Source organism: Chelonia mydas, chromosome 9, assembly GCF_015237465.2.
Source record: "Chelonia mydas isolate rCheMyd1 chromosome 9, rCheMyd1.pri.v2, whole genome shotgun sequence".
NCBI lineage: Eukaryota > Metazoa > Chordata > Testudines > Cheloniidae > Chelonia > Chelonia mydas.
This window is the reverse complement of record NC_057855.1, coordinates 70586052-70608637: the sequence shown is the minus strand read 5'-3', so window position 1 is coordinate 70608637 and position 22586 is coordinate 70586052.

The window sequence follows — 22586 nt, the reverse complement described above, 5'->3', positions numbered from 1 at the left end:
CCTTGGATAGACCCTCTTATAGGAATGGACTTTGGAGCTGAAGACTCACTTGCATCAACTTCTTTGGGTCGTGGGGATGTATGGGGAATAGATCCCCATCCTACAAGGGATGCTGTGCCTCCCCTGGCTCTTCTCCATGACAGCACCATTCCTGCAGGAGGTATACTGCCATTGGCTGGAGTCTCCTTGGAACTGCTTAACAGCTGCCATGCAGGGGACAAAGAGGACTTAATATGACTCTGGAGGCTATATCACTCCTTTTCCAGATTTCTCAATGCAATTCTTGGAACAGCACCATGGACAGCAGCTCCTCTCCTGCTCTTTCTGCTTCAGTTCCAGCATGGGACCATCTGCATGAGGTGAAGAATGGGGATAGTGCCCTGAAACCAGGACTCTTTCCCCTTCCTCCCCAAATCCATTTTCAGGGGAAAAGGGAAAGTGTGTAATGGGATGAGCTGGCCCTCAGTTTGGATAGCAAAGCTTGTACAGGACCACCACTCTCAGTCCCCTAAAGTTGGCTCTGAGGTAGATTTAGAATGAAGACTGTCCCTAGCAATCAGAGGCAGCTGAACCATAAATGTATCAGTGCCACAAACAGCTGGTTGCATTCCATGCACTATCACATTTATGAGGCGACCTTGACAAGTAGTTAATTAGGATAAACAGAATATCAAATAAATATAGAACAGTAGACTTGGCTAGCACTATCCCCATAAGCAGATGTTTATTAGCAAATACTTAACTACTTTAGCCTATCGGGATACAGCATTTTGTATAAAATAGGACCTCAGTTGCCACACTAACTCTCTTCCATCAATGGTGCTAACCATCTTGTCATCAATAGCTACATTCCCATATAGTGTGATGCGAGCATGCCAGAAAAACATGTGCAAAACAAACCTCAAATGCACAGAGGATCTGGACCTACTTCCTCTAAAAAAACCCAAACAAAAACAAAACAAAAAAACCCCAAGTCTCTTAAAACAAGTTGAACTGGTGTTTTAGGGTCCCACCTAGTTCCCTATGAGATTGGGTGAAATTTACTATGTGTATATGCAGTACAAGGTCTATACTCCAATTATGTCCCATCTAATCCCTAAAAATAGTACTTAAATGGGGTTTAGACTTAATACTGACCCTTTGTATGGGGGTGAATTTCACCCACAATTCTTATGGGGACAGATCCTGTCTCAATTCTTCATCAAAATCCCCATCTACTTTAATCGGCGTTCAGCTGATTAAAAGCAGAATAAAGTCCTCAGAATCTGACCAATAGTTTTAATTTAATTTTGACATGCACATTTTCTGTTAATATTTTAATTAGAACTGTTCAAGGTTAGTTTGAGCAAAGTTTGTGTTATTGGAAAGACGAGGATACTCTCAGACTCAAAGTCAATATCCTGTTCAGGGACAAAATTTGCAGTAAAAAAGGATAAAATGTCTGGGGTTCAGTTTATGAAATATTGGCAGTGCAACCTGAAGGCTAGGATTATCAAATGAGCCTAAGGGACTTAACTCCTGTTCAGTGGGATTTAATTTCAATTGGATTTCAATTGGGGGGTGGGGGGGGTGGTGGAAATCAATGGCTTGCTGAGTTTCATCTGTAACAATCCAGACAGATAAACAATTCCACAGGTACTTCTTGAATGTATGCGAACAAGGAGTAAACCACAGAACTATTTATAGAGATTTTCAAAGACAGGAGAAAATAAACACTGCTATCTCTGTGCATGCAAATCTCCCATTGGTTTCAGATGGCCAAAGCTCTACCAAAGTAAGGATTGTGGGATTGGAGCCTTAGCATTCTTTTCTCTTTCATACTTCTCCCCCCGTAGTCCTAACTGTTTACATGTGAAAAGCTATAAAATAAGTCTGTGTAGGAAATTGTTGTTTCCTTTATAAATGCCTGACAGATCAGAAAGAGGTGCACTGTAATCTAATTTATACAGATCTCTCTAGTAAACACGGAAACTACACCATATTATCCTGTCTTTTTAGCTGTTACTTTATAAAACTCATCAGTCCTGCGATTGAATGTGGATGGCATAAATTAATTCGTCCTAATGCAAAACAAACACTCATGAAAGTGTTCTGTAAAATTTATATTAGAAAAAAATGTTTAGTTTCAATTACAGATATGAATTACTGGTATCGTCTAATTAAAAATCTTGTTAATCACTTAAATCGTTTGGATAACTGCACTGGAGATATGGATAAACAAAATCTACATTAACTCGACTTGGCTATCAAATGAATTTAATATGAGAAGAGCTTATTCTGCAGAAATGTGATGTGTGTAGTGACAACTACAAAGTCCTTATGATTCTGCTGATTCTCCCCCTGTAGAACCGATTCCAATTTACTAACTCTCCCTTCTGCTCTGAAAAGACAATATGTATTGCTTTTTCATTAATAATACTTCACACCCAAAGGGAGAATTCTAGAGCATTTTACAGTCAATTTCTAAGCCTCCCAACCTTCCTATGACAAAGGTATTCATCATTAGGCCCATTTTATATGTAACCATTCTGGAAGACATTTCTGACACAAGCAAATAATAAATATTTATTCTGTCAAACTTCAACAATTTGAACAAACTTCTGAAGAATCATCCCCTCACTCAGAGAGACTTGTTGCAAAATGCTCAGTGGTCTTTCCCAGCTCAGAAAGTGGTTACGAACAAAAAAATCAAACTTGAATGATTAAAATTAGCAAATTCCACATTTAAGCACTTAAATCAGTGGTCCATTCCCTGGAATGCCACACATTCTCAGCTCCCAGTAACTTCTGTGGAAATTGTAAGTGGCAGGAACCTCTGAAAATAGGAATACAATTTATGTTTGGAAACTAAATATTGATTTAGTTGCCTAGCTATAGGCAAAGACGTTCGACAATTTTGGCCAGAGAGTTTTGTAATAAAAAAGACCAATTTTAAAATCCAAACTTAAAAGCTGTATTATTATTAAAAGACTGAGCTTTGTTACAGTTTGTTGTTAAACATAATTGTGATAAGTGTATTGGTACTTTGTGAGGAATATCTATATCAGTAACTAGCATGACACATCTGTCCTCCATACACAAGGATGGCAATTTCCCCTAGGGATATGGCCAGGTAGCAGAGGGCATGAAGAAAGAGGCCCTTCCTAACATTCACCGAAAAGCTTACTCTCAAGGGTTATTAATGCCAGAGCTAGTCACCATAATAGTAGCAGTCCGCTCTTAATCTTGTGGAGAGCACCCAAAAATAGGAGAGAAAACTAGATTGAGACTCCTAAGAAGATCTGAAATTGCTAAATGTAAATTGTTTCTGTTCTGTTCCTATAATTTAAGAAGAAAGACATTAATTTAGGTTGTAGTGAAGCATAAGATTAGATGAGATTAAATCTGTATGTAGCCTGTTTGTTGTTGTATAATACCTTTTTCTCTAATGCTTTGTTCCAACCAGTAAATATAGATTGTTTTAAGAAGGCTGTTGGTGACTATCGCTGATGACAGGTTCCTGAAGGGAGGGAACACGTATACCAAAAACCCAGCTGGACCTGCATGGTGATAAGTGGTTGGTATACATGGGACAATGTACTTTGGACCTGGACTAAGAGTAGAAGAAAAGCAAGATTCCATCATGAGATGGGTAAGGGCAAGAGGCGTAATATCTGAGAGTGAGAGCTCAGAGACTAGAAAGGGGGCAGAGGTGTAGCTAGCTCTATAATATTGACAACAATCACAGTATGCCTTTGTACACACTACATATCAGTCATGTGCACAAAATGCTCACTGTTAAAAAAGGGGTGGGGGGGAAATATCTTAACTACTCTCCTCTTTTACAGACTATAGTCATGGTTAGAGCTGACTGTGATAAAACCACATAGTGAAACAAGAGGGTAAAGACCAATTCCCATTTCCTCTGAAAGTTAATCTGGACTATAACAGATAAGTATAATCAGCAAGGCATTTTAGTATATTATGTGACACAAATGCCACTCACCAAAAACTGGTCAGATCTGCAAAATCAACAACTTATGGCAACCTCTGAAGAGCTTAAATACAAATGGAAGCAGCTTTGGAAACAGATGTGAATGGAATCTCATTAAACATGATTACCAGGAATGCAAAAAGTAGATTACAATCTACAATAGCGTCTCCACTTGCTAATATAAAAGGTATTTTCATGCAGACATTTATGTTGACCCCAGTAAGTATGACTGCCTCAAATTACACTCAAGGAATTAATCATATAAAACACTTGTCACACATTTCCAAAAGCCTTTCTTTTGACCTTACTTTCGGGTTTTTTTAAAAAAGTGCATCCTTAGGAGCAACTTTTGTTTAATTTCTCAATTTATAGTTGTTTAATATAATGACATATTGTACTCTATTGTAACTAACCACTCCTTTGTAAATTCTTAATGTGATAAAAGAACTGTTCACCTCCTGTTACACTGAGCAAGTATGGCTACATTTTTCCATCAGACATTCAGAATTAACAGCTATTGATTTAAAAAGGAGTAACCCACAGGCAGAATAACCCTCAGGCATATGAGTCAAGACTGCACCCATAGTAAGGGAGGAGGTGGGGAAGGGAGACCATGTTTCTAAGTTGATTTCCATTGGTGTAAGGAACAGTTAAGTCAAATGCATTGAGGCACAATAAAATCTCCCTCAACAAGAACTAGTGCCAGCTAGAAATCAGTCTTTTCACTACTGGTACTTACAAAAGGTTTGTTCCTTTTACAGTTGCAATTTGATAAACAAACACTGTGGTTCAGCACTGCAAGATTCTAGATGTCCACTTACATCAGGGGCAACTAATATTCATTTGAGAAGTAAATAAAATGCCCTTTAATCACCAGTTTAGGCCAGGTGAATAGGTTATGTGCTGATAATTTTTCATGACAATTTTGCAGTCCTGTCTAAGATGATATTTATCAGAGATCAGCGATTACAAAGGAGGGGGCAGACTGGTAGACTGGTAATCCACCTGAATTTCACACACAGCATAATATCTTGAACTGGGTGACATTACAGCAGAATTTCCATTTGTGATGTTTGGGTTCTTGAAGAAAAATTGTAATGGGAATGTATCCCACTGACATGAATGACTCAGGAATCAATACAAAATTTACCATGGTTTAGTCCATTACTATTCTTTTCAGCAGTCAGATTATGGATACAAACATTCACAATAAGGTGCATTAATTAATGGAACTGCATTATCTCCCAGTATAAGTGGTGTGAATGTGTTTCAGATATCTGAACTGTCATACTGATGTAAAACCAGAGGACTCAACCAACCTCTTTTGGGGGTACCCTGGTGTAACTGAGAATGGTTCAGCTTGTTAAAAGACTCATTGCTTGCAGCCATATCACAATGCAGAGGGCCAGGCATTTCCCCCTTGAAATTCCAGCACAGTGGTTTTCAAGCTTTTTTCATTTGCGGACCCCTAAAAAATTTCAAATGGAGGTGTGGACCCCTTTGGCAATCTTAGACATAGTCTGTGGACTGCCAGGGATCTGCAGACCACAGGTTGAAAACCACTATTCTAGCATAATAGTTGCATCTGTTAACAAGAAGAAAGGGTGGGAAGGGGAATAGTCAGAGATCCCAACATATTCCTGATGACACCAACACTTAGGGTCTTGGGCTTCTGAAGAAGATGAAGGAATAAATTCACCCACTGGGAACAGGCTATGTAAATAGCTACTATTCTGGATCCTTCATTCACAGCTTTAAAAAAAACACTTTTGGTTTGGTTTTTTTGTTTCCATGGAGCTCTGAATGGTGACAGTGATCACAGACTTATTGCTACTTTCCATGTCTACTTTCTCATTAGTGTGCATTAGATCATTGGGATAAGCACAATATTTTTTTTTTTTCATTTGTAAGGATTTTCCAAGTTGTTTTTGTTTTTGTTTTAGCAAGGAGTATGTTAATATTGGCAGAAATGTTTCTGCAACATGAATGAATTCCTTCCCGGATGGCTCAACCAGACGAAGAAGCCAAATCCACAAGTTTCTGATATGTAGATAGCTACATAACGTCAGCCCTATAGATCAGTAATTTCATTTTTTTCTGTATATGGTTACAAAGTAAAGATAGGACTAACCACAGTTTCATTACAGTGCCGTGTTAACATTAAGCTGTCAGTGACTTGATATTGAAATTGTGACATTATAAATATTATGGCCCTGGCCAAGGTGGGCTCAGAGCAAGATACAGGAGGAAAAAAGGCAGCTTTGGACTCAGCCAAAGCTAGGAACAGGTCTTATTCAGTCCCACAGGTAAATTAGAGGAGCCTCAGGGCTACTTTAACTTGTGCCCATTTGAAATTTCCTCCAGGGAGCCACTGCAGCAGCCAAGGATAGGCGGAATGTAGTATGCTTCAGCACATTACCTCCCACACTCTCTACTCCAAGGGGAGGGCAGTTGGTGGTGGAAAAGGGCTTGAATTCACAGCTAATAACTTAGGCTACCTTTGGGGTTTTTTTGCACTGTCATAGTGGCACAAAGCAGCCTTCTCTGGGCCAAGGACGTGGCCCTGGAAGAGTAGATCAAAAGCTAACAAGAAACCATTAGGAAAAACAGAAAATATATGTACTCTGAATAAAAAAATACAGCCTACAGAAGTGGGTTAATTAAGACAAAGTGCATATTACTGTGCAAAATCTCTGTTTATATTTTCTTTATCAATTCCTTGTTCAGAAATATACATGGATATAATGATTTCTTCTTGATTTCTACATATTATAATAAATGTACTTCATGTTTATCTCCATGCAACTGTGCATTATTTTTGATTAACAAACAGAATAGGAAAGAAAACACATTTACTAAGACTATTCATTTATCTTATAAAAATGGCAATATAAAATGAATCAAACCCTCTTTGTAAATTAATCATTTCCGTTTGGCTCAGAGCAGTATGCCACATTAGAAAAAGATGCTTAATATGCGGATGCTTTAGATAATACAAGTAAATCTCATCAATCCACAATGGAATAATTAAGGAAAATAGGTTAACTTAACCAGAATTAATGTATTATATATTTTCTGACTTTATTTTTGTTTTTTCATACAGTCTCTGGACTGGGTTGTACTTTTCCTAAAATAATTTGGGTCTGATATTCAGACACATTTCTCAAGTGTCCTATTTTCATGTGTTTCATGTAAATATTTCATCAACATGGTTTCTTTCAAACATCTAGTCAAATGGTGGCTGTTGTAAACGCCATACAAAGATCAAAATGGAAAAAAAAAAGATCAATGTAATTATATAACTGGTCCCAGATGCACATATAAATACAGAAATATGGCTTTTTATATCACAATAGCATGGAATGTTCTTATTCCAACAATAGATTTTCTAATGAGTAAGCTTTCTCCAGCTGCCTGCTGTGAAACTCAGAAGCCATTTTCGTAATACACGATAATCTAGTTTGTGCATAACATTTGGAATAGAAAAATGGCAAACGCTATCACAAAAAAACCTTGCAATGATGAACAATAATAGTTCAAAAAAATCTCCTCCAGGTCCTCCTCTAATATACAAAACATGCAAACATCAAAATAGATATATGTTAGGTTCACACAACTTTATGTGACATGGCTGAGTCCATAAGCAGTGTTTTAACATTGATCTGTGAAACAGAATCTTAAAAATAGCGATTTTGTCAGGGTTCCTGAAAGAGCATTGAAGTATGTGGCTGCCTTTTTTTTGACAGCAGTCTTATCTGAACAACTATATACTTCTAAGGAGCTAATTACAATTCCAGAAGAGTAGAGTAGGGCAGGGCAGAAAAGGTAAATTTGTAGTCTAATGAACATGATCTGTTCTTTAGGGCTACGTGGCCAAGTCAGAGATATATGCATCATAAGCATGTGCTACTCAAAACAAAGGGTGCATATTGTCTCCACAATTATGTCCTTTTGAACTCTGTGATAAATGAAAGGGGGGAGCTCCCTTTTATGGACACCCAGCCAGCCAGTTACCTATAAAGTCCCTCTTGGTGGCTGCTTGCTTTACCTGTAAAGGGTTAAAGAGTCTCCCAGGTACCTGACCAAAAGGGAGTGGGCACCTGACCAAAAAAGCCAATGGGAAGGCTAGAGCTTGTTAAAATGGAATAAAGCTTTCCCTTTGTCTCTGTTGTTCTCTCTTGGCTGAAGAAACAGGGGCAGCGGGAATGCTGTGTAAAGTTTGAACCAGGTATGAAAAATTATCTTCCATACCGAGAAAGATTCACTGGGATAGGGAATGTTTAAATATATGCGATCAGGTTTGTTTCTTTATTTTGGCTTGTGGATTTCTTCTGTGCTAAACTCAGGTAGTTTTGTTTTTCTTTTGTAACGTTAAACTGGACTCCAGGGAGCCATTTCTTGTGTTTAACCCCTTTTCAGTTGCTTTATAACATCCTGCAATAGCCTGATATTCCAGATGTGTTTCCTTTCTTTTTTTAAAATAAAATTGACCTTTTTTAAAAACCTGATTGGTTTTGTGTCTTAAAAGATTTGTGCATATGTTTTTCAATTAGCTGGTGGCAACAGCTGGATTTCCCTTTTGTTTATTTTCTTTCTTGGCTTCCCCGAGGGAGGGGTGGAAAAGGCGAGGGGCCTCAGGGAAAACTTCCCAAGTGAGTTTTCCCCGGATTTGCAAGAGGCAGTTTTTTTCACTTGGGTGGTGGCAGCGTTTACCAAGCCAAGGTCAGAGAAAAGCTGTAACCTTGGGAGTTCAATACAAGCCTGGAGTGGCATATATTAATGTTTAGAATCCTTGCGGACCCCCACCTTCTGCTCTCAAACTGCCAGAGTGGGGAATCAGCCTTGACTTCAGTGAAACTACTTATGTGAGTAACTGCTCACCAGCGTGACTAAGTGTTGTACAATCAGGGGTTCTTTACTTGCAGGACATCAGGATCTACCTAAAGTTAGTCCATGCACTAACAGCACAGACAGAAAAAAAGGGAGAGTATAAAACTGCAAACCTAAAAACCTCATGCTAAGCCAAATATGTATTACTGTAGATACTGAGTAAGGTCATATTATTACAGAAAGCCTGTATGGCCTATGAAGGCAATCACACCAGTATAAAGTATGATAAACATATGTTATCCCAAATACTGTTATAAAGCACTCAGTCTATATTTTTCAAATATTTCTGTACTTATTAATATTGGAGACCCAATTTCATTAAGTCAAATTGTAATGTTCCCACCTCTGAAGTAGGTCCTTGTCCTGAGGGAAAGGAGAAGAGGCCTGGACATTAAACTTTCTTCTTTATTATGTGGTAGGACAGCTGCAGCAGTGCTTTAAAATTAACCTTATAGTTGAGCTTCAGAGTTCACCATGTGCTTCTGAAGCCCCAAACCATGAAACATAATATCTCTAGGGGGGGTTAGAAACACGGGATTTCTATTGTGGATCCCAGCTCTACTGGGCTCTTCCATCTAGTTGTTGTCAAGAGTAATTAGAGCATAGAAGAGAACCTACTAGGAAAAGGGCATGCGTGCCTGGAGGGAGGAAAACCTGCACATGAAAAACATGTTGTTATCTTAATATATAGTAAAAAGTAGGGAGCTTCAAAAGGCCTGTCTGGGAAGGAGAGAGAGATTTTTATCATGTGTTTGGAAAGACTTAACTCTGTTAAGGATTGTGGAAGGGAGGGCTATAAAAATCTAGAGATGCAAATAAACTTTGGATAGTAATCAAAATCCAAGCAAACTGTATCTAAGGGTTTACTGTCAATAATCAGGGCCTCTTATCCCATCCCATCCTGCTAATGGGATACCTTACAAATACAATAGCTGGAATAATTAACTAGCTTTAACAATGTATGCAAATCATAAGGCACATTAGTATACACCTCAGTATTAGTGGCATATTTAGATACATAGTTTGTCTTTGTCAGGATTCCCCTACAAAGACCTCTCTATCCTAGAGCCCAGTTTGTTTTTACCAAATAAGCATTCTGGCTTCCTTTATATAGAGAATGGTGTTCACAAGCCACAACAGTCACAATGACTCACCAGGAATCAATCCCCTGTTAACAGGGGTGGGTCAACAGAATGCTGCCATGCTGTTCCTTGTATATGCTACCCAAGCTCCATATGTTAGAAGTCAAACTCTTCACCTGCAACCTTCATTAGAGCATCATTTGTGGAGCTGACATCATATTGGGGAATTGAGACTGGCTGCGGAAGTTTCTTTTCCTTCTGGTAGAATAAACCATCATGGCAGGCATCTTTTCCTGTATCCACAGCACCTGTTGTGCAATCCAAGCAGATATCACAAATCCAGCAGGGTTGAACTGCATCAGTATCTTGCATGGACAGCTCTAAGAAAAACCCAGGTGATTCAGGCAGTATTACTAGTGATGGAGAAGATAACACTCTTCTCTTCAAGCTAGCACTGAACCAAACCTCTCACATCATTCACAGGGGTGGGAGGTCCTGTGTACCTGTGGTCATTAGTGATTTTTGAATAAATATTATTAAGGCTAACAGGCCATTAACTAAGTTCTCTCATCTTCTCTTCTGAACTGTTCTGCAGTGTTGCTGTGTGCTATTAAACATCTGCTGAGTGTTACACTAGTAGAGGAGTAGTTGTATGATACTGAGGGATCATGTGACCACTTGATAGAGTTTGCATGAAAGTTTTAAATGTGTCAAGTGCTTTGGCATCCTTTGGGACGAAGAGTTCTAAAACTATGTAAGACCAATTTGCATATAAAAACAAATAAAAACTAACTACTGTGACAAAGTTCCTCCTCTACCTTGGTGGGTCTTGCGCTTATTGGTGGATTTGATCACCTTGGAGCTTCACAGCAGCCCTCAGTTTGGCCGTTTTCATGAACCCACAGTCCAGGTCAACTCCTCCTGTGTCTGACCAGGAGTTGGGAGGTTTGGGGGGAACCCGGGCCTGCCCTCTACTCCGGGTTCCAGCCCAGGGCCCTGTGGAATGCAGCTATTTAGAGTGCCTCCTGGAACAGCTGTGCAACAGCTACAACTCCCTGGGCTACTTCCCCTTGGCCTCCTCCCAACACCTTCCTTATCCTCACCATAGGACCTTCCTCGTGGTGTCTGATAATTCTTGTACTCCTCAGTCCTCCAACAGTATGCGTTCTCACTCTCAGCTCCTAGCACCTCTTGCTCCCAGCTCCTTACCCACGCACCACAAACTGAAGTGAGCTCCTTTTTAAACCCCGGTGCTCTGATTAGCCTGCCTTAGTTGATTCTAGCAGCTTCTTGATTGGCTGCAGGTGTTCTAATCAGCCTGTCTGTCTTAATTGTCTCCAGAAGGTTCCTGATTGTTCTGAAATCTTCCCTGTTCCCTTACCCAGGGACAAGGGACCCACTTAACCTGGGGCTAATATATCTGCCTTCTATTACTCTCCTGTAGCCATCTGGCCCGACCCTGTCACACTACCATCCTGCAGCCCCCTTGATCCTTCCTTCTCCCGCACTCCCTTAGAATCATGGACTCATTCCTTGTATGAATATCCGTTTACGCATTTCATGCACCTACTCCACCTCTGAGTGACATTGCAACAAGTATCTTCCATTCTACCATTTTCATTTTCCCTTTTAAACATCTACAGTCATTTTAATTATTCATTACTTTGATCACCATATTTTGGATCCCATCATGAATGGATGTCACCTTTGGAAGGATAAACTGTGAGTGACTGCCATTAGGTGCTCAAAAAGTCCTCATTCTGTCTGAATTTGCACCTGTCACTGGCTGCCAAACCTAATTTACTGCCAGCTTCTTGTCACAATTCTGCTTGATGCCAGATATCAAACAGACCCTTTAGATACTCACAGAACAGCACACTTACTACTTTAAGAGAGCATTCCTCCCCATCCCTGCACCGTCTGGCTTACGCTTGAGTAAGTCTGACATTTGTGTCTTCACATCAAATATAGAAAACTAATTCCCTAACTCGTTTTTAAACAGTTTACTTGAAAAGCATTCTGTTTTTAAAAGCACTTTTTAAAAATGATCTGCAAACAGCAGAAGTCTAATTTTATCCTAACCTTGAACTCCTCTGCCAGAGTGTTCTATTGGTTTTGATTATAGATTATTGACTGTGTTACGACAAAAAATATTGTGCTCCTTTTGCTTTTACATTTAGACACGCCACAACTCCTGAAACATCCCACAAAAACAGTTTAAAAAAACATTTTTCACCAATATCCCTGATAGAATTACTCTAGTCAGTTCCTTTTAGAATAAATCAGTATGGCAGTTATACAAGGGGGTCTCTTTCTTTTCTCATAAAAAGTATTTATAAAATTTATATTTCCCTAATAATATTCCTACACAAATTCTTCCCATACACATCCTGTCCTAATTAGTATTAGAATAATACATCATCAAACTAAAAGCAGCATTGAATTTAGATTATTAAATGGTGTCCCTGGCAAATATCTAACAATATTACAAGGAGCAACTATATACTGCATAAATATATAGACTCCCATTTACAGCCATAGAAATATGCACACAGAAGCCCGTTACAAAGACTTCAGAATCTATATCAGTTGAAATCCACCCAGCAGTCCCGTCCTCCCCCAAACAGAAGGGGACTGTTGCAGTTCTGCTTCAAAGATGGGGCAGGGCAGCATGCATTGCAGGGGACTCCTTAGCTGTATGTGCATCACAGAGCCAAGTTTCAGGATAATCCACTCTGTGGGAGTTTGCCTGGTGAAGAATGGGCTGTGGGCAGTCTTGAAGTGTGATGTAAGTAGGTCAGGAAACTACATAGCTGTCCTCGGTACAAACCCTACAAACCACACAAAACAATGGATTCTTCCAAACAGGCTGTGCAATACCACACACCCTAGTTTCTAGGTGAGAGGGGATGATTCCCCATATTCCCTACCCCTGCATTTATTTGAACTTTATATGGGAATGAGAATTTCACCTACTCTCGCCTTAATTTTTGGACTAATTTACACAGAAGCATACAAATGTCTCAAGTGTGTTTATCACAGCTTGTTGCATACCATTATCTATTTTGTGCATTTTATCTTGCCTCAAACAGAAAATTAATGCCAGAGATGAGGGTATCTTGATACCTATCGGGGTGGAAATGTCTGAGAACTTAAAGCCAAACTCATCATGGATGAAATTTTACCCTGTGCAGAGGATCTATGAACCATTTCGGACTTGCATGGTATATTCTTGCAAAAACATTTTGTTTTGGTCAACATTTCTTAATTTCTTAGTATCTTAATGAATTTTTTAAACATTTTTATTTTGAAAAATGTTATCTTATTTGGGGTTGTTTTTAAAAGTTTGGTGGGTTTTTTGATTCCTCCCACTCTCCCTTTCATGATTTTACTTTTCAGTGCACTGCACTGGAAGAGGGTGTGGAGGGAAAGGAGGTCGAGAGAGAGAAAGTGAGGGAAAACAGGAAAAACAAAAAAACTGAAAAGTTAAATTTACAAATTTAAAGGATGCAATTTTCATTTATTTAAATTTCTAATTTCCTTTTAAAAATAATGAAAAGTTTGGGATAAAATTAAAAGTTTTAATTTCTTTTGAAATCTTTTAATGAAAATAGAATTCTGTTTTTCAGCATGTTCTATTGTTAACTTTTTTCAGACCATGACCCTTCCCCTCCAGGTAACTAGGAACACCCCTCTCTTTTAGAAATATAGAAAAGCCTGGTTGTTTGCAAACCCCTGACACCTTGTTGAGAATCCCTGGAGATTTAGCAGCACAGAGAGCCAAGAATGCCCCAGATTTATTCCCACTTATGCCACTGACTGGCCTTAATAACAGTTTGCAGAAAACTAATGTTATGTTGTTAGCCTTCACAACACTTCTACGAAGTAGGAAATATCACACTGTTTTTTCAGACAGATAAAATGAGTACCAAGGTCACACCATACTCAGTGTCAGAAACAATAGAATCCCATGACCCTCCTTGCTTGATGCAAAGTTGGGATTCTCATTTGCTGCCTGGGGCGGTGATGTGCATGGGAAAGACAATTCTAGTAATAGACACATAGATCAGTAGTCAGACTTCACACCCATGGAGTTAGCATTCAAAGAAGAAACTCAGACAGGAAGTAGGTAAGGGGGAGGAGACAAAGGCCATACCGCAGCAGCATGTAGCCCGATATCTCATTATGCATATACCTTTTCCACAAATTACAGTTGTTACTGCATAAACTGTGAGGAATGAGTGGCTGATGAGCTCTTCTCTTCTCTGGGTTTGTGGCTTCAAACAATGGGATAAGTGTGCTGAGGCATTGCTACTATACCTTTCAGTCAGTCTAAGACTGAAGTTAATGCCAACCCAATTTCTCCCACCTTCTCTTTATCCCCTTGGCTGGCCTGGATCTGCTAAGCTGAAGCCCTCACATTATGAAAAGCTGGCATTCAGGGGAAATATTGGCTCTCCTCTGGTCACTGTTGTTCTTTCCTCTTCCAAGCTGCAGGTGACACACTATATTAATAGTACTTACCTAGTGTGTTACATTGTCAAAGCACTTACAAACATAACTAATAAATCCTCACAACCCCCATGTCAGGAAGATAATTAAGTTTTTATCCCCAAGGGCTAGGTAAATAAGCAAAATAGTTAACTGTTTGTAGCCATTTCACAGTCTAGATTTTTCTCCAGTCAGGAAAAGGCTTCAGAGCAAGAGTTACTGTTGTTAGAACTCCTTGACTCAGCATCTTGAAGTTATGTAACTACTGGTGTTGTGTTAACTTAAAGGACAAATTCACCCTTGCAGCAATCAAGTGCAGCTCCCACTGAAATGGGGGGGAGTTTAACCCATTTTCCCCAGGGCTGGATTTGGTCTTTTGGGCCCAATTCTTATTTCAGAAATATATGCCCATCTCCTGTTGACTTCAAAACTGTCTACTTTAGGTATTTACATGGCCTCTATGGCTGCAATATTGAGTGCCTCAAAGTCTTTAATGTACTTATCCCTACAATACCTCTGTGAGGTAAGTACATGCTATTATCCCCATTTTGCAGATGGAGAACCAAGACACAGATACTAAGAGCAGATCCTCAGTAAGTATAAACCTTTGAGAATCTGGGCCTGAGTGATTTCCTCAAGGTCACACAAGAAGCCTGTGGTAGAGCACGGAATTGAACTCAGCTCTCCAACTCACACCCTAACCACTGGATGAGCCTCTCTCTCAAAACTGACTTTACTGGGAGCATGTTAAGGGCTGACATAGCCACTTAGTCCCTGGTTTAGATATTAAGGGGGTGGTACTGAAAAGCTTGTCAGTTTTACCTTAGTTAAACAGATACAGTTACCTCTTTCTTCTCTATATTTTCGGTAGGGAATACACTGTGTACTACAAATACTGAGGTTTAATAAACTGCTGAGCTCATTTAGTTATTTATGGTAGCTAGCAAGTTTTAAAGTATGTCCACTCTACAGTGGAAGTTTCAGTTTCTCTCAGCATCTACTTCACTATCTAAAAGTATATTTAGTAGAAATGTTCTTATGAAGAAATAAATACTAGAAAGAATCAGAAAGACACTATTTGAGATAAAATGAGCAACATTTCTTTTTAAAATGTTAATTTTTTGTATCCCAACTGGTTTATCATAAACCCCCACAGGGGAGCTTGATTTTGGAAACCAGATTCAATTTAGCCCTAACGGTTTTTAATGCAACTGGAGCATTAAAATAGCTAATCCGTTTCAAAATACAAAAATCAAAATCACAGCACAGAATCATTGAAGTTTAGGGTTGGAAGAGACCTCAGGAGGTCCTCTAGTCCAACCCCCTGCTCAAAGCAGGACCAACCCCAACTAAATCATCCCAGCCAGGGCTTTGTCGAGCCGGACCTTAAAAACATCTAAGGATGGAGATTCCTCCACCTCCCTAGGTAACCCATTCCAGTGCTTCACCACGCTCCTAGTGAAATAGTTTTCCCTAATATCCAACCTAGACCTCTCCTATTGCAACTTGAGACCACTGCTCCCTATTCTGTCATCTGCCACCACTGAGAACAGCTTTGCTCCAAATCCCCCTCACTCTTCTCTTCTGCAGACTAAAAAAGCCTAGTTCCCTCAACCTCTCCTCATAAGTCATGTGTCCCAGCCCTCTGCTGGACTCTCACTCCAATTCGTCCACATCCATTCTGTAATGGGGACCCCAAAACTGGACACAATACTCCAGATGTGGCCTCACCAGTGCTAAAGAGAGGGGAATAATCACTTCCCTCGATCTGCTGGCAGTGCTCCTAATAATGCAGCCCAATATGCCGTTAGCCTTCTTGCCAACAAGGGCACACTGCTGACTCATATCCAGCTTCTTGTCCACTGTAATCCCCAAGTCCTTTTCTGCAGAACTGCCACTTAGCCAGTTGCTCTCCAGCCTGTAGTACTGCCTGGGATTCTTTGGTCCTAAGTGCAGGACTCTGCACTTGTCCTTGTTGAACCTCATCATATTTCTTTTGGCCCAATCCTCCAATTTATCTAGGTCACTCTGGACCCTATTCGTACCCTCCAGTGTATCTACCTCTCCCCCCAGCTTAGTGTCGTCCGCGAATTTGCTGAAGGTGCAATTCATCCCATTATCCAGATAATTAATGAAGAAGTTGAACAAAACTTGCCCCAGGACCAACCCCTGGGACACTCCGCTTGATACCAGCTGCCAACTAGACATTGATCTGTTGATCACTACCCATTGAGCCCAATGATCTAGCCAGCTTTCTATCCACCTTATAGTCCATTCATCCAATCCATACTTGTTCTTTAACTTGCTGGCAAGAATTCTGTGGGAAACCGTATCAAAAGCTTTGCTAAAGTCAAGCTATATCACATTCACCACTTTCCTCATATCCACAAAGCCAGTTATCTCATCATAGAAGGCAATCGGGTTGGTCAGGCATGACTTGCCCTTGGTGAATCTATGTTGACTGATCATCTTCCTCTCCTTCTAGTTTTTCAAAATGGATTCCTTGAGGGCCTGCTCTATGATTTTTCCACTAAAGTAGGCTGACCGGTCTGTAGTTCTCTGGATTCTCCTTCTTCCCTTTTTAAAAGATGGACACTATATTTTCCTTTTTCCAATCATCTGGGACCTCCCCCAATCACCATGAGTTTTCAAAAATAAACATGGAAATAACTTTTTAGTTAAAAATTGTAAATTCATAATTTTCATGTTTGAAGGTTGTTATTTAAAAAATAAATAAGCAAGTGGTTTGGAGGAACTGAACATATAACTGTTTCCAGAGAGAAAAATAATGAAATATACATACAGTATGTATTCCAGTGATTTCCCTCAGTTACTTACATAAATTTTGGATCAGCTACCAGAACTGAACTGACACAGCTATATTGACCAGAAATATGAAGCAAATGCTCCATTATAACACTGATATTTCTCCTTAAAGAATTTTTCACTCAAACCTTCCAATGTGATATCTTTCCCATAAAATCAACAAGAGCTTGATTGACAGGAAATCACACTAGGCTTTGAATAGACATTTACTCTGAAGATGATAACAGAGTTATCACACATCCATGTTTGTGAACAATCACTTTTAAATAATTGAAGTATGTTACTATATAAAAAACAAAGCAACCGTTAGAACTATTATGATTATCAGTAACCCATTACATAAAAGGCACTGTGTGCAATCCATCCACAGTTACAGGACCGTGTTTGTTTTTTATGTTTTGATGCAAGGACATTCAGAGCAGTTGTCATTGCCAGGGTAAATGAGATGATGGGCCAGATCCTGGCATGTGGCCAAACTGCATACAGTTTATGTGAGAAGGTGGTTGCAAAATTAATCTCTGCACAGTCTGGACCCTGGGGCCCTTTTGTGTAGAGCCAATCTTCCAACACTATTTAGAGCAGCCACTGCTGCAAACAGTCCCAAGGAGATAAAACCATAGCCAGGAATGGGTGTAGTGTGGAATTGGCTTTGCCTTCAGCAAGGATGGGTGGGGGCAACAAGAGCCTTTGCTCCCCCAGGCAACTCCCCTTACACTTGGTCACTGCACCATGCCAGGGGATCGGGGCCATAATCCTTTTGACATAATGGGCCAGCTCCTCAACTGGTATAAATCACTGTCATTTCATTTAACTCTGCTACCAGAGGTGGATTTATCATGAAACAAACAGTTTAGTGGAATGGGTCCTCCAATGACAGGGAGGCCCCCAAAATGCAGGACAAATCTCATCTGACAACCTGCCCGAGTCCCGGCCGGCAGCTGCAGCAGGGCTCAGGCAGGCAGGCAGGCTGCCCGTATGCCATGGCCGGTGGCCTCATGCCGCCCCCAGAAGTGGCCAGCTGCTGGCACCCCTGGCGGGGTGAGGCGGCTCCATGTGCTGCCCCCACCAGCTCATGGAGACCCGCTGCCCCCCTATTCCCAAGGGGCACGCAGAGATGTGCCAGCAGAAGTGCAGCAGGGCTAAGGTGGCTCCCTGCCTGTGCTGCCTCCCTCCCTCCACGCTGCTACTGGAAGCAGCTGGCATGTCCCTGTGGCCCCTGGGGGGAGGTGTCTCCACACACTGCCCCTGCCCTGAGCACCGACTCCACAGCTCCCATTGGCACGCAGAGAGCCCCCTCCCCCCTGGCCTCGGAGCCGCTGCCAGAGGGGTGTCCTATTTGCTTTGGGAGCCATGCCGCCCAAGGTAAGCGACCCCCTGACCCTTTCCACACCTCAACCCCCTGCCCCAGCCCAGACCCCCTACCCAGCACCCGAACTCCACCCCCCCGGAGCCCGACCCCTCACACCTCCTCCTTCACCCCAACCCCCTGCCCCAATCAAGGTACCTCACTTTATTTTCATTTACTTCCTATTACTTATAATACAGGAGGAGGATGAAGAAAAAAAAGAATGAAAACTGGGCGGGGGCAGGGCGTGGGGGGGGAGATAAGAGAGAATGTTCTTTTTCTTGGCTGGGCCCTGAAAATGAAGCTGCGCACAGGGCCCCACTAACTCTAAATCCTCCACTGGGTGCTATATTGATTTACACTAGTATATCAATTTTTTATTTTGTTGTCCATGCATTACTTTCTGCAGCTAGCACCATGCAGACCTATCATGTACATCTGTGTTGCATTTTAGAACATACATTAGCTACAGAGAGCTAGCAAAGTCTGCAGACTAGATCTTGTATTGATATTGTTTCCAGGACACTTGAGAGAGCATAGATGAAAAGTAACACATGGTTCTTAGTGTTTGTACTGATGCAGTTGGATTGTCTACGTATGATCATTTACAATTCAACAAAGATATTCCTTTTAAACTGTACAGGCAGTAGTGATGGCAAATTACAGTCTGGCTTCTGAAAATATTTGTTCACCATATTACTAAGCCACCCCCACAATTCTGCTAATACACCTCAGTACTATCTAATAGCATTATTGCTATTTCAATTCTGACCTTCCTGTGAGCAGAACCTCTCGGTTGTGTCTAACAGTGTTATGGTTTTATGATGTAGTTGTCAGTCATGAAAATCATATCCATTTAAGTTTTGAGTCTCATACTAGTCCTAAATAGGGTACAAGTCCAGAGCACCTGAACAAAATTGTAGTAACTCCAAATTGTGCAGTGTTATATAAATCTCTAAGGCTCAGAAAGACCATTTTAATATGTACTCCCAGCACTTCAAGATCCAGTCTTTCTATAGCACAGTGGTGTGCCTGACACTTCTACAGGATTGAAAGGAGAGAAGGTTCCTCCCAGGCGGAGATCATTATCTAAAATCTGTAAGATAGCACAATGTACAACACCAGCCAAAGGAGGGAAAGAGGTCCAGCGGCCACTCAAGTGAAAGCTGCTAATTAGCAGATCCAACACATCCATCTCTTGGTCCAGGCAGTGCCAACATACCTATCAGAATCAGGGCCACCAGATATTCCCCCTGTTACTGCACATTTATGTGGCAGGGGAAGGGTTCAATGACTAGCAGTTATCCTTCCTACCTGCCACACCATGCAGACCCAAGAAGTGTGTCAATTCAATACATTGATGATGGGAACAGAACAAAATGGAGAACACTGACTAGGAAGTAAACAACTCCCCATACCTCTCTAGTGCCTGGCACCCAAAAATATTAAAAAAGACAGAGTAAAACTGATTAGCTAAGGGCTCAAGCCTCAGAACAACTGGTAGAAGTTCCTGGGTACAATTTTCAAAAGTACGGAAGTAATTTAGCGGTACGTCTACACTGCAATAAAAAACCTGTGCACCAAGTCACAGAGCCTGGGTCAATTGACTCAGGCTAGCAGGGTTGGGCTGCTGGGATATAAAATTGTGAGGGGAGCAGACATTCACACTCTGACTGGAGCCCTGGCTCCAAGATCCTCCCCTCTCACAGGGTCTCAGAGCGCGGGCTCCAGCCCAAGCCTAAACATCTACACTGCAGTTTTATATCCCTGCAGCCTGAGCCATGTGAGCCTGAGTCACCTGAGATGTGCCAACTGCAACAGTGCTCCCGCACCCCATTCCCCAGGTCTTTTATTGCAATGTAGACATACCCTATGAGTCTAAGTCACACTGACTTTAAATGACCCTTAGGTTCCTAAGTACTTAAGTCACTTTCAAAAATGGGGCTTAGGCTCCTAAGTCATTTAGATACTTCTGAAAATTTTACCTCTTGTTACTTGCTCGAGATGGGAAAAGCTGGAACCTGCCAATTATTGCCTCTCCATCTCATCCATTGAGGTGTGAGGAGGGATCGTTAGGAGCAGAGTCACTGCTATCCCGGTTGTTTTACTGGATTTGAGTCTAACGAGAACTATGGATAAAGGTTAAAAATCTAGGTTAACTCCGCCCAAAATCAAAATCTGTTCATATGGATTTGCATGATACCCAAAAAAGAGTAAAAAAACACCATGCTGCCCAGCAGCTGAAATACTTCCCATTTTGACTTGATCTAAGTGGCTTAGCAATGCAGAAAGTCCACGACAGGCTTACTCGCATTGGAGAAATGTATAGGTAAATGGAGGGCTTTATTTTTCACTGTGTGGGATAAAATTAGCCAAAAGATAACGTATAATTCTTGTATGCTGAAAAATATCCATATGCTGACAAAATCTATAAGTCTTTGTCCCTTTATTAATCTTGTGACCAGATGACATGCTTGGGGTTATTGAGCTTTTTATGCGTGGCTTTTGCTAGAGAGGTTTGAGGCCAGGAAACATCTCCTTAGGTACTCCTAACATGAGCTCTAAAGCAAATAACCAGCTGCCTCAATCTAAGAAGTGACCTAATTTAAAGTCCCTCCTGTGATCCATTAATTAATTTATCATGTTGATTTATCCCATCCATTGCCTGCTTTGTCTATTCCCACTACCTCGTAAGAAAATTAAAATTTCGTTTAATTATTAAAGACTAAAGAAGACATATGAAGTATTTTAATGTATTAAACAATTTTTCATGACTTTAAAATAGATTACTAGCATTCATGAAAATGACTTTGTAACTGAAATAGTATGCAACTTATGCCTCCAGTGTCCTAGAGATATCCACTCTGCGGGCCTGCTTGCCATCACCCTCATGCTAATTTACACCAGTGTCCATGAGATCAAAATCAAGACCTATTTCTGTAACCAAGCCCTGGAAGTGCTAAACTGGTGACAATCTCAATGGGTGCATCTCAGGTTTTAATCAGGGCCCAGTGCATGGTGGGACAGAACATTAGGGACATTTATTTCTTGCTGCACAAGGACAATAATGCGTGTAATCACAATAATACTTTGAGTAAGCAAGCAACAATATTTTATAAAGAGATGTTATGCTTTAGAATTCATTGTGGTCTGTTGCTTGTAACTGAACATGTACAACGTTTACACCAGTAAAGAACAGGTGTTCCAAATTTTATTCATTTAGAGCAAAGGTCTAAGGGGGCTTGAGGGTTCCAAGCACAAGCTGTTATGGGGGATCTATGCCCAGGCTGATGGGGAAAGGACTATCTGTTTGGGTTTCTTGTGAGGTACCAGAAGGTAGGGGATCATTTTTGAAGATAGCCCTCTGATCCACAAGCAATTAGTGCTGACTACCTCCAGACAATGAACCCTAGCAGGGCCCTATTTACCTTAGCTGGCTGGGTAGGCACCTACCTCACCCTCAGAAGGTCTCTCTGCTCTCAGGACTAAACAGAATCCTGTGAGGAAAGAAGAGCAGCTGATGAAACCCTATCTGACGATTTTAAAAAGGAGGGTGATGGAATATACCATTTTTAGAACAAGGAAGATTGGCTCTGGTCCCTTCTCTCTTCTCACCTTTTGCAAATAATGTGTTAGGCCAGCCGCCCCTCCTCACAGCTGGCCTATCTTAGAACTAAGCTCTTGTGCAACACAGTTCCTTCCCTAGGGAGAGAGGAGCAGGAGGCCCAGAGCTGAAGCTGGAGGTTTTCCTCTTCCTTCAGTTGCCAATCACCAGCCCTGCTCTACACAGTGTTTCCAATGCTTTTGAATCTTAAGTCTGGTGATATTTAGTGTTTTCCTTAAAGCCACAGCAGCTCCCAGAATCAAGAGATTGCATGACAAATTCAGTTTTTCATTAAGTCTCTAGCTCTTCTGGTTTCCGAGAAAAGCTTGAAACCATGGCAAAAGTGCAAGGCTTAGAAACCAGAAGAAAATATAC